At 44.4% G+C, this 13,149-nt stretch overlaps 1 protein-coding gene across 4 annotated transcripts in view; it reads left to right on the forward strand.

The window, feature by feature from the left end:
* Farp1 (FERM, ARH/RhoGEF and pleckstrin domain protein 1) overlaps nucleotides 1-13,149 on the forward strand; it is a 238,217-nt gene that overhangs the window by 31,439 nt on the left and 193,629 nt on the right. For 2 of the 4 annotated variants that reach the window (XM_087585904.1, XM_087585906.1), the window contains exon 1: nucleotides 9,409-9,510. The exons of the other annotated variants lie outside the window; for them this stretch is intronic. The gene's annotated coding sequence lies outside the window, so the exon portion shown is untranslated. Of the gene's footprint in view, nucleotides 1-9,408; nucleotides 9,511-13,149 lie in introns of those variants that run through there. 4 annotated transcript variants of the gene reach the window in all.

The following is a 13,149-nucleotide window of genomic DNA, read 5'->3' on the forward strand; positions in this document are numbered from 1 at the left end:
ATTGATGAATGCTTGGTCATCAGTTTGAATTCTTACTAATTGCCCACCCCACACATACTTCATTTTCCTTCCCTTCACACCTCCTTACCACTTTGTCTTACTGTCTTCCTCTACCTGCATTCCCACCCAGTGATAATGCACCCTTGAATGCAGCTGAGGGTTAGGGGTTAGGGGTTAGGGGTTAGGGGTTAGGGGTTAGGGGTTAGGGGTTAGCGTCTGTCACAGAAACCAGCACGAGCTACGTTGAGGGGTCAGAAGGCTGTGGCAGAAAGATCACAAAACCTCTACTCATATTCTTTGCTTTCTTTGAGCTGTTAGTTGAACGGGGTAATTCTCCTTCGGGTTTCGATGGTTAATTTTGCTTGCATTTAAGGTTTTTTTTTTTTTCCATTTTGGAGGTAGAACCCATATGCTACACACACACGGTCAGCCACCTCGCTACAATCTACCATAAGCTTTCAACCTGTTGAAGGTATACAGGATTGATTGTAGTAACTTTTTGAAGGCACACGGTTGCACCAGTTCCCACCGTGGTGTGACCATTCTGCCTGTGGACCATTGTGGGCAGCCACCTGCTAGGTTTAGATAGAGAACGAGGGATATTTGCAACGTCACTTTTTTTAGAATTTTACCATAGGAACAAGAGCCAAAAAGGAGGTGGGGAACCCTCAAGGTCATAGTTAAAAGTAAAATATAGTAAAATAATCTTGGAGTGACAATCTTTTTTTGTGTGTGTGTACACACACACACACTCTCTCTCTCTCTCTCTCTCTCTCTCTCTCTCTCTCTCACACACACACACACACACTTAAATTACAGCTTTATGGAATAATAGCTGGAAACCATTCCTGGAAATCTGATGTTGGTTCTTGTAAGCTGATACGGATGAGTTTGTGTGTCACTGAACAGAAGCCTCATGCTTCTAGAGAATGTCAAAAGGACAGTAGAGCCAGGGAATGGCCAAGCAGTGCAGTGCAGGCAGTGTAGGCTAGGCAGTGCAGTGTAGATAGTGTAGTGCAGACAGTGCAGGCCAGCAGGCTAGGCCAGGCGGTGCAGGGCAGGGCAGGGAAGGCCAGGCAGTGCAGTGAAGACAATGCAGTCCAGATGCTATTTCACTCCCCAGCTCCTCCTCTCTGAGGCTTGCTTTTCTGTTTAAGGTTCTGTGTTCAGAACACTAGTAGAACACCCAACGTGCCAGCGAAGGCTCCACTCCCTCCTGCATAATGGTACCTCTCTCTGGACTCCATTCCAGGGAAGCAACACCCATCCCTTCAGGACCATCTGACTAGAACCTAAACTTTGCATTTGTAAATCAGTTGCATAGGTTAAATACTTTATACAAGAGTTGAAACGTAAGTCTGTTGTGATTAAAAAATATCCTTAATTTTATAACAATATATAAAAATCTATATATACCAGTGTGAGCAAAAATAACCAGATTAAGATCATTGACTTGTAGAATGTTTTTTTTTTTTTGGTTTTAGAGTAGACTCAATAATCTACCTGGTTCCTATTATTCCTATATTATTCCTATACCCCCTCCTTTTCTTTCCAACCCTTCCTATAGAAGAAAGAAAGAAAAAGAAGAGAGAGAGAGAGAGAGAGAGAGAGAGAGAGAGAGAGAGAGAGAGAAAAGAAGGAGAAATCTTGTAGGCAGGCCTCTGGACACTCTGTGGTTGCTAGGGAACCGTCTCTTCCTCACCCAAACTGCAGTCTGTGTCTGGCTTTCTTGGTGTTAGAAACTTTTGGCTAAAGCTTGAGTCTGGAGCTTTAATCTTGGCTTACATGTCCCACATTGGGCACCATCTGTAAAACTGGAGGATTTTTCCTTCTGTCCCCAGGCTCCCAGAATAACGACTTAGAGACTCAAATTATATTTACAAATATCCTGGCCATAAGCTTTGGCTGGTTCTCGAACCAGCATATACATTAATCATCCCGTTAGTCTAAGTTCTGCCACGTGCTGGCTACCTCTGCTCAGCTCCTGTCCTCCTCTATATTCCTAGGTGGATCTCTCCACACCTGGCTATGTTACAGGATCCTTCCTTCCTACAGGAATTTCCATGTTCTATTTCCTGTCTCAGCCACAGGCCAGTCAGTTTTACTTGACAGGCGAAGCTTCCAAACAGACATAGATTCCCTCCATAGCACATTGTGTGGTTCCATTTGTTTGCCAATGGACTTTTGGGTGACTCCCATCCCCTGGCTACTATGAATAATGCCACTGAGTGTGCAAATGTGTGTACGGGGATGGTCACTAGCTATGGAACCAGAGATTGAATTGATGGTCTTGTGGTAAGTGTGTGTTCAACTTTCAAAAGTATTGCTGGGCTGTTTTCTCCGGGTTCCTCTCCCCCACCCCCGAAACCGATACAATGTATTGAACATGATTGCCTTGATTTGATCGCTCCCTTTCCAGGCAGAGAGCATCTTTCTGTAAGTCCTGTCTTTTGCGGTCATACTCTTTCAACAGGTTTGATGGTCTAAACTGTGATGTACGTATTCAACCCTATTAGGTTTGTAGAGAGATATGAGATAGGGCTGCGTAAAACACCTGAAGGGAGATTCAGGATGCTCTGGGCTGTCGGGTAGAACAGAGCAGGAAAAGTTTCATGGAGGACGTGGCATTTAGGGAAAGCTTTGATAACGGAAGAATGTGTTTTCAGGGTTCAGGAACAATAATCTAGGCAGAAGGGAAGGAAGGAAGACGCAGTATGCCCAAGGAGAACTGGAGAAATGTCTGGCAAGGTTCGATCAGTGTCACCTTAAGGGGTTTCAGTGGTAGACTAAGTGACCCTTTTAGTCTGTAGGTCACGGAGTAGGAAAGATTTCCGTGTCAGGCAGAATCTTAACTGTTGTTGAGCTGAGCAATGGATGGGCTGGAGATCAGAGGGACGTCACCTGGAGGAGGGGTTTAGATGTGTGGACAGCTAGAGGAGGCGTCTGGAAGACAGATGGGAAGAGATCACCTTGTCCTCACTTCTCTCCTGTTGGTGTCATTCCTGGGACCATTTGTGATATCGTTCCATTTCGGAATGTGTGGAGTTTATTGTAAATCATGCTGTTCCGATTGACACACGATCCGCGCATGTCCTATGCACGTTGGATGTCTTCAGACACTCAGACAGATCATGAAGACTGTTGATGACTGGAGAAAAAGAAAAATCCTGGGACGTTCGAGTTTGCTGGCCTGAGCTATCAAGGTTCTTGCAGCTGGTGCTGCGTCTACTCTGTTAATCACGGGTTCGCAGCCTTGCCACCGTGAAGTGACTCTGGGTGGACCCCCTTGGTGCGTAGTGTCTTTTCGGACTAAATCCCCGTCACTTTGGGAGTTCCATCCACCACAGAATTCCAGGCCATTTTGAATGCCTAGATCAGTTATTGTGAGGAAAAAAATGACTTAATAAATATTTATTAAGTGGATTGAATTTGGAGAATTTTCTAGAACTCCGACTGCCTCCTGACCTGCCCTAACTGACCTGAGAGCCTCAAGCAGCCTCACTATGCCTGTGAGGACAGTGAAGGACAAACTCTCGGGTCTCTGTTCTTTGTAGCTCCCTTCACCGTAAAGAGGACTCTTGGGTAGGCTCTTTACAGAAAAGTCTTTGTAGCTTGTAATGGGAATGTCTGTCCCAAGACAGTCATCAGGAAGACCTGGAGGTGTGCTTTGATTGACATTGTCCTATATGTGGCAGAGAGAATGCTTGGCCTCTTAAATCAGAATATCTCTGAGTCTGGACCTCCAGGCAGGTGGCAAACAGATAACTGGCGTATGGCCGCTCTACTTGTTCAGGGACTTCTGAGTATTCTTAGCCACAGGATAGGAAAGAGACTTGAGATTCCCACTGAGTGAGTTTCTCGGTAGCTGCTGACTCACCGGCTGCTGCTTGTCAAAGAGGAGGGAGGGAGACTGAGGTGGATTTGGTGTCCAGTTCACATCCTCTTCTGGGTCTTAATAATGTAATGAGATAAGGGAGACAGAGTCCGTGAACTCAGAGAACAGCCTGCCTCTGTGCTACTCCCACGCGCTGGAATTAAAGGTGCGTGCCATTATGCCCAGCGTGTGTGAGGTCAGAGGCCAGGTACCACTTTAGCAGTCATCCTTTTTGACTTTTGAGACAGGGTCTTCCACTGGCCTGGATATCTTGAGTATGCTTGGCTGGCTGGCTTGCAAGCCCCAGTCTGTCTGTGCCTTCTCAATACTGGGATTGCAAACATATGCCAAGACCTTTCGATTTTCTGTTATGGGTCCTGAGGATTAAACTTGTGTCCTTGCTTTGTAAGACAAGCTCTCTATTGATTGAGCTCTCTCCATTCCCAGGAGGAGTCTCTCATTGAGTCATTGAACAATATAGGAAAAATATTTAAAATTTACTTAATGGCCTTGACAATTGTACATCTGTGTGTGTATGTGTGTATATATGCGTGTGTATGTATATATGTGTATTTGTATGTGTGTATATATGTATGTGTATATGTGTATGTATATGAGTATATGTGTGTATATGTGTATGTATGTATGTATGTGTGTATGTATGAGTATATACGTGTATATGTGTATGTATATGAGTATATGTGTATATGTATATGAGTATATATGTATATATGTGTATGTATATGAGTATGTGTGTATATATGTATGTTTGTATATGAGTATATGTATGTGTATGTGTATGTATTTATGTGTGTATGTTTGTATATGTGTGTGTGCACCCATGTAGTGTACATGTGTTTTGTGCCTGTAGCAGCAAGAGGTGACATTGGGGTCCCCCACTGTTGTTCTCCACTTTTATATTTTTGACGGGTCTTTTACTGAACATGATGGTCATTGCCTGGTCAGGTTGGCCAGCTGGAGAATCCTGGGGTTTGCATGCCAACTCCAGCACTGGAGTAACAGACAGGCTCTGCCAGGCCGGACATTTAAAACATGGTTCTGGGATCCTAGCTCCCCATGCTGGTCTGGCTGGTGCTTCATTGACAAAATGATCTCCTCAGCCCTTGCTCTTGTTTTTGAGGTAAGTTCTCTGTGGATCCAAGGCTGTCTTGGCTAACTTGTCAAGTTAGACTTGGGCTGGCTTTGAACTCATGACCTTCCCACCTCAGCCTCCTGAGCTCTGGGATTGAGGGTATATTTCACAAATGTTGTGTGACATACATTCTTAAATCATTTTATGGGCCTGAATGGCCACCGTTTAGCCAGGTCCAGTTTGTAAAGGATGCCGGCTCATGTTTTGTACCGTGTGTCACAGGCAGAGTTACTGCTTTTGATGGTAAGAGACTAAGTAAGGATTTTGCTAGGAGACCTGATATTATAGAGAGCAGCAGAGAAAGGGATTTGAATTAATGGTAAATTAGTCAACCGGATTATGCAAATTACAGGAATAAAAGTTCCAGCAGAGGTGTGCTTCCCATTTTGAAGCCAGTTGGCAGCCTTGTGTAATTAAGTATTTTTTGCATGTTTTATTTTTCAGTTTCCCAGGTAAGATGTCATATGTGGATAAAACACAATTTTGGGAAGAGCGTTTGAGCCCTGAAGTTGCTCTCAGAGAGACAAAGGGTGACTCCCACTGCAAAGCCTCTTCCTGCCTTGCCGCTCGAGCGGGAGTTTGTACTTTCGTTATACATGTTTATTTTACTCCAGTGCCATGTAGTTACTGAGAACTGGCCTGTCATTATTGTCCTTGCCTCTTGTCCCCAGACCTTGGTTTCAAGTCCCTGTCTGTGATGGTTTCCTATTTATTAATTCCCCTTCCTTTGAGCCGATCAGATCATAATGGTGGTGGGATTAAAGCCATCCTGCTCCTTCGTCAGTTCGGTGATACAGATTTCACATTGTGTTTCTTCACGGACTGTTTGCATTGGTGTAAGAAGTTGAAATAGAGGAAGTTTATTATGTTGGTTTTTGAAGATGGAATCTAGGTCTCCGTGTCTTTACATCAGTAAAGTCTGAAAAATACTCTCTTTTTCTTGGTCCATGTTCTCTAGAGATATAGAGAGTGGTGCTTGAGAGGCTCCTGCCTCAAAAACTTTCCTTCTCTGTCTTTTTCTGTCTCCCAAACTTACCCCATAAGAAACTGACAGAAGTCGGTTGGTTGGTAGGGAGTAGATCTATGAGCTATGATTTTTGCTATTGAAACATTCCATCCTTTAGGAAAGCTCTTTATGAAGGAAGGTTAAACAACTCAAAAGAGCTCCAGGAAGTTCCTGAAACTGACAAGAATAACTAGGTCGCTCCTTGCCAGAGTAAGCCATAAAAGCTGAGAGTCCCTCTCAGAGTTAAGCTGTGAAGACTCTGAGAAAAGCCAAGCAGCAAAGAAGACTCTGAGACCAGATCAGTTGTCTGTTAGAGACCCAACTGGTTGAGCTACCTGCAGGCTGTACACCGTGCTCCAGGTTCCCAGCTTTGTGAGCTGTCACCCCTATTGGGGTGGCATTTTCTCAGCTTGTGTCAAATTGACAAAAACAACAAAACAAAACAAAACACCAAAATCAAAACAAACAAAACCCCAACTTTAACCAGTAACTAAAAATTGCTGTCTAGTCTTAAATTTTCTTTCTTTTTCTCTCTTTCTCTCTCTCTCTCTCTCTCTCTCTCTCTCTTTCTTTCTGTCTGTCTGTCTATCTTTCTTTCTTTCTTTTTTTTTTTTTGAGACAGGGTCACATATTATAGACCAGTGGACATAGAACACTTCTTCCTCCCCCTCACTTCCCCCCTGGGATTGTAGGTATGAGCCACCATTCCGTTTTTATCAAGTAAGATAGATTTTATGAGATTATTATGTTTGTCTAGTACTTTATGTAAGCTACAAGTAGGCTGTGTGTGTGTGTGTGTGTGTGCGCGCGCGCGCGTGCGCGCTCGTGTACATGTGCTTGTGCGCACACGTGCATGCATGTGGGTACATGTGTGTGAATACATGTGTGCATACATTGATGTGCATGTGTATCGATGCCTGTGTGTGCATACATTTATGTGCGTGTGTGCATGTGTATGTGCATACATTTATGCACTTGTATGCATATGTATGTGTATGTGAGTGAGTATATTCATGTGTAGGCATGTGTGTGTGTGTGTGTGTGTGTGTGTGTGTGTGTGTGTGTGTGTGTATTAGAGCTCAGCAGTCTTTCACAAGTAAAATGAACAGCTAACCCTTGTCTTCTGATAATTATGGATGCTGAGTCACGAGAAAGCAGGCTCTGTGTTTATTTCCCCTCACAGAAGTGTGTGCCAGTGTGAGCAGCCAGCTGCCTCCTTTATTTGGAGCGACCTGTCAGAGTGGGTGGAATCAGAGCCTACAGAAAGATGTGCTGTGTGGTGGTTGCTGTATCGCCTTGCTGTTTCATTTCCTCCCGGCATTCTGTGTTCATGATTTGTCATTCAAAATTTTGATCTGCGTGCTGTGGAAGCCTTCAGTGAGACAGCTGGCCAGAGATCTGATGCTACGAGAATGGAGGCTTTTTGAGAACCCGGGTTTAGGAAGATGCTCCACCTTTAAAACTCTCAGGCACATACTTCAAGTAGCAACCCACTCAACTACCACAGCCTCTTGCTCCTACCTCATATGGTCTTGGTACTCTCTGAGATGCATATACAAGCCTGACAGTCTCCCGTTCTCCCAGCCTAGAAACATGCCAGAGATGGAGACACACTGAAGCCAACTTGTTCCTAATGAAGCTGTCCAGGTTCTATAATCACTGCTTCCATTCCAAATCCTTAAAACATGATCTATTTGAATAAACCCCTTAGCACATTCTCATTTCTGAAACGCTATCAAATTAATATATTCCTTAGACTCACTGCCTGAGTGTTTGCTGAACACTTTTTTTTTCTTTCTTTTTTTTTTTACTGTTTCCTGATGCTCCATGAGCAGTGTGTGTGTGTGTGTGTGTGTGTGTGTGTGTGTGTGTTGCAGCAAATTTGCATATTAAGTGAGATCATGGTTAGAGGGGCCATCTTGGTTCCTTTGTAGAAGCTTTGTTTCATCACTTACCTGTGACTTCCTTAAATGGCTAATTAGCTACAATTGATTGTTGGCATTGATCAAGATAATTATTAATCACAATTTAAACATTTAATAGAATAAAACTAACAGTAGAGTGGTAATCTTTAATGGTCTCAATAAATATAGAACTCTAGGGATCTTCAAAGAATAAATTGAGAGCAGTAGAGGAAGACACTTCATATAAACCTCTTCATGCATATGCACGGATGTGGGTGCCCCTATACATGTGTACCCCACCCCTGCCATGCAAGCCACAAGTCCAGCCTCTTCACAGCGGATACTCCTTTTGAGTGTTTTCTGTTGTTTTGGTAGGATTTGTTTTCTTTCTTCAGTTTTTGAGACAAGACTCACTATTATAGCTCAGGCTGGCCTGGGCTCAGCAGCCGTCTAACCAGGCTCTACTGGGTCAAGGGTCAAGGAGGATTTTATACATTCTTTCAAAGTACTTTTGTTCTGCTTGGGCTCAAGTATAATGAGTTTGGAATAAATCATTTTTTTAAAAGATCGTTTATCTGGAACTTTGGAAGTTTGAAACAATTCTCAGGAGTATTAATTTACATAGACTCAGATGAAAGGAAAACTGCATAATTGTTTTCTTATGTCTTGCCTTTTAGCCCATTCGTATTTTCTGTAACAGATTATAAATTCTTCTGTTGTTCAATTTCTGCTTATTCTTGGTTTTGATTTTGTATTTTCTCTGTGGTCTCCAGAACTCTTATGGTCTTGTTCTTATGATGATGTGGAGGACATTGTTTACTTCAGTGAGGGTTTGGTAGGAGACCATTTCAGTGGGAAATTTTTCTTTGTTGTTGTTTGAGACAGAGCATCACTCTTTAGACCAGGCTGGCCTGGAACTCATTATGCAGCCCAGGCTGGCCTTAAACCTGATGCAACCCTTTTAAAAAAAATCTCAGCTTCTCAAGTGCTGAATTTACTGGCATGAGTCACCATGTCCAAATGAAATATTCATAGTGACTTCATTTCTTAAAAATTCTCATTCAGAGTGGACTTCTGAGACAGCCCTTCCCCTGCCCAAACCTCCCTGGGCTCTCCAGCCCAATTAGGAACAGCCTAGACAGCAAGCAATTGGAGAGAACTGTTAAAAATTAAAAACTGATAGGATGCTGTGTCGCCCTCCATAGTAGGTGACTTTCAGCAGGGATGTGGGAGTAGAGGAGGATGAAGCTTCATCCAGGGGCCAGGCCACTGAGAGTGTGACTACACCCCATTGAGGATACACAAATTGGACTTTATTTTTTGTTGGTGGGGGTGTGGAGCACGGGGAAGGACTGGGAAGTGAATGGGAGAAGGATGTACGATGAGAAATCAATCAATAAAATCAACGAATCAATGAAAGTGTTATACTGGAAAAGGATTCTCATTCAAGCGATGGTTTTTCTCTAAACAGGGTATACACTCATTTGCACGGAGTTACTCAGGTTTTGTGTTCCTGTTTCTAAAGTCTGCCCGATCTGAGCGAGTCTAACACATGCATAGGACTGCTGTGTAGGTAAATATTTGTGTTGAAATTTCAATGTTATTACTTGAAAAACGGGAGTATAATTCAAGGAAGCGCATGCATTTTTCTTTGTACAGTATTCCCAGTCTGCTGATTCGTCTCCCCCACCCTTCCTCACTGTCCTGATTGTGTTTGAGTTTTGTAATGTGTTTTGTAGCTTGGTAGCGTCTTTGTTTGCCTGTTTGCTACAGAGTGTTACTTTGTAGCCAAGGCTGGGCTGGAACTTACTTGAACTTAGAGCAAACCTCCTGCCTTAGCCTCCTGAGTGCTGGATTAGTCATACATGTTTGCCAACAGGCCTGGGGTTTCCCTCTGTGGATAACACATATCACCATCTTCATCAGAACAGCTGTGCATGTTTACTCCTTAGGATCTGACCTGTCAATGTTCGATCTTAGTGGTGGGTGGGAAGGGTCATTAGTTCTACACCTGAAGGTCCCATGACTTTTTCCTACGTCGTCCTCTGAGCCGTATGTCGTTCTGCCCAAACCACATGGTCTTGTGGCTCCCGGGACATGGTAGCTTATAGCCTGTGGAAGGTTAACAAAGGGAAGACTCCATCTATGCATCTAAGGGAAGTCGCCACCCATCCTGTGTGAGGTTTCTCAGAGATGCACCTGTTTTTGGCTCCTGCAAAGCTCCTATAAGTAAGTCCTCACCCCGATTTGCAAGTGAGCCTGATAAACTCACTGGTTCACCATGTTGCATTTTGGTAGGATTGTGCTCTGTCTTGAGGAGTAGATGTTTGTCCACGTCTCCTAAGAAAAGGTCACACAATGCCTGGTTCCTTCTGGACTCTGATGCCATTTCATAAGCCTCGGCAGCCCTGGTTGGAGACCAGAGTCAGTGGCTCCTGTCCAGAGAAGCCTGCTTGCTACTGAAGGGCAGCACAGCTGGGCATTTGCCGGAGTCTTTGGCCTTCCTTCTACATGTCTTGACTCTAGTTTTCCAGGGATTCTCCTAGATACATACTCTTCTGCAAGCACCTGCCAGGGGCCCCATGTAGATCTGAACTATAAGTAGTGCATAAGTGTTCGATGAAAGGCGTTGTTGGCAGCTGCGGGATCGGGCGCTGGGCTTGTCTGCCGGCTTGTTCTTTTATCCTGTCCCCACACCCACAGCACTGTCTGCCTTCCTCTTTCGTGGCACAGGTCTGAGGGTGAGGTTCAGTTTGTCTCTGTGTTAGCCCAGTATCGTGTCGTGTGGGCATCAAGTTTGGCTTTGGGACAGACCCATTGTCTTGGTGTCTCTAGACATGACCTGTGCAGTGTCTGCTGTCTTGGAGCATTTCCTGAAGCACACAGCGATGAATTCCAGAGGGACAGTGACTTTGCCTGTGCATTGTCTAATATCTAGCCCAGGCTCAGTGGGGCCTTCCAAAGTGCTGGCTGGGCACTGTTTTAATGGCTTGGCATGGAAGGCCAATAGTCACTAAGGGGACGCAATTTTTTTTTAAACAGGTGCTTGGTGAGGTCCTGCCCCTGGGTGCATAGACTACTTGTCATGTTGCCAATGACATTGAGAAAGGCTTTCAAACATTTAGGAAAACTCCTGGTTCAAACATATAAATAGCTTACCAAACACTGGGTGAGTCTAATAGTCACTCAGCAAAATAAATAAATAAATAAATAAATAGATAGATAGATAGATAGATAGATAGATAGATAGTAAGTAATTGGTGGGTTTCTCCCAATGGTATCTGTTTGTAGAAATCACAACATCCTAAATTCCCATCTTCATCACGGTAGTTGTGTCTCCCCTCAAACTTTCCAGTTGGCATTTCCCCATGGAGGGGGATGGAAAGAGTCACCAGTCCCTCACCTGAGAGTCCAGCCACTCCTGCTATACCTGCCTCCCAGCTGTATGCAGTTATGCCCAAGTAGCACATGACCTCATGGTCTGGGAAGTTGCCAGGGTGTGGATGAGCTCACTGAAGCGGAGAGGGGACTCGATCTACCAAGCTATCCATTCTGTGGTGAGACTCTGGTGGGCGTGGCTGCTTGGGGGTCACCTGCAGTCCTGTATGCCTATTAAACTCGCTGGTTGGATTCTGGTGGGGCTGTCGTTTGCTTTGTCGTGGGTGAATAGACACTTGTTCATGTCTCGCCGGGAGAAATTGCTGCAACAGTCTTCTGAGTGGGTTTTGTGGCAGCAGCTTGACCAACCCTTGCGTGAGAGGCTGTGTGATGGCATCCTAAAGGCATCCTGATGTCCCTGGAGCCAGCACTTGGGGATCAGCCCATCTGGATCTCATTCTCTGACTACCACTTGGCAACCAGGGGTTGCTGGGTGGGTTGTCTTAATGTCTGCTGCCTTGGTTTCCTCATCTGTCACAGAGGCATCCAGGGAAGGTTGTGAGGATTTAGGGTCTTAGAAAGCTCCTAGGACTGTACTTGATGTAGAGGCTGCAACTTAAGTGTTGGTTAAGTTAAAATGATAAGCCCCCACTATTAGGAGGCGTGGCCTTGTTAGAGGAAGTGTGTCACAGGGATTGGGCTTCAAGGTGTCAGATGCTCAAGCCAGGACCAGTGCCTCTCTCTTTCTGCTGCCAGTTGATCTGGATGTAGAACTGTCAGCTACCTTTCCAGCACTGTGTCTACCTGCCTGCTACCATACTTCCTGCCATGACAATAATGGACTGAGGCTCTGAAACTGTAAGCCAGGCCCCAGTGAAATGCTTTCCTTTATAAGAGTTGCCGTGGTCACGGTGTCTCATCACTAACTAAGACAGCCCTCACACACACTCTAGGAAATGTTAAGTTAGCTTACAGAATAGTCCAGACAGTAGCAACTAGGGCTGAGTCAGGCTGCTGGGCTGTTGATCTCTGTTTTACAGTGTGACCTCAGTTGGGTGAACAGTCCGATCTTTGCTTCTCCCTTGAAGCAGGCTACAGGCAACAGTGTGCCTTTCCTAATCATTAGTTTTTTTTAACAAGGACAATAGCGTTTGATTGAATACTTTATGTGTCAACCAGGCTGACATTTAAACTTCCTCATTATTTCACAAGGGGCTTGACTTTCTTGTTATATTTATTTTTTCCTTGACATTTCACTATTGTAATCAATCATTGATTCTAAAGGAAGGGCACACTGCCCTTGACACTTGTGTTTTGTGGTGTCATTTGGATTATGGTAATACAGCCTAGTTGGTTGTTCAAATAAGAGTGAAGTTGTTGGAGGATGGAGTAGTCTGCCCTTAATGGCTTCATAGACTAATGAGGGGAGGGGAGGCTTCTCATTTATGTTTTGTGGATTTTAACAAGCTTTAGGCAAGTGGTTTTTTGTTTGTTTGTTTTTTGTTTTTGGTCAGTGAATAGAACATGGATACAGAAACATTTTAGTTTGGGCATTCATTTTCCATTTATATTTTGTTAGTCATTCATTTTGAGGTCGTACCTTTAGTAGCTGAGGTCGGCCTTGAACCTGCTATGTAGTTGAGGAGGATAGCCTTGAGTTTACACGCCTCCTGTCTCCACTGCTCATGTGCTGAGCCAAAAGCCTTGGCCCACTACATCTCTTTTATGTGGCACTTGGGTGGACTCTGGCTCTCCTGTGCTCGGCAAGCACCAGCTGGCTACCCGGACGTTGATTTCTTAAGTATTCTTTCTAGAGAGCGTGAAACCCCAGCGG

This window comes from Rattus norvegicus, chromosome 15 (assembly GCF_021556685.1).
Source record: "Rattus norvegicus strain SHRSP/BbbUtx chromosome 15, alternate assembly SHRSP_T2T, whole genome shotgun sequence".
Taxonomy (NCBI): Eukaryota; Metazoa; Chordata; class Mammalia; order Rodentia; family Muridae; genus Rattus; species Rattus norvegicus.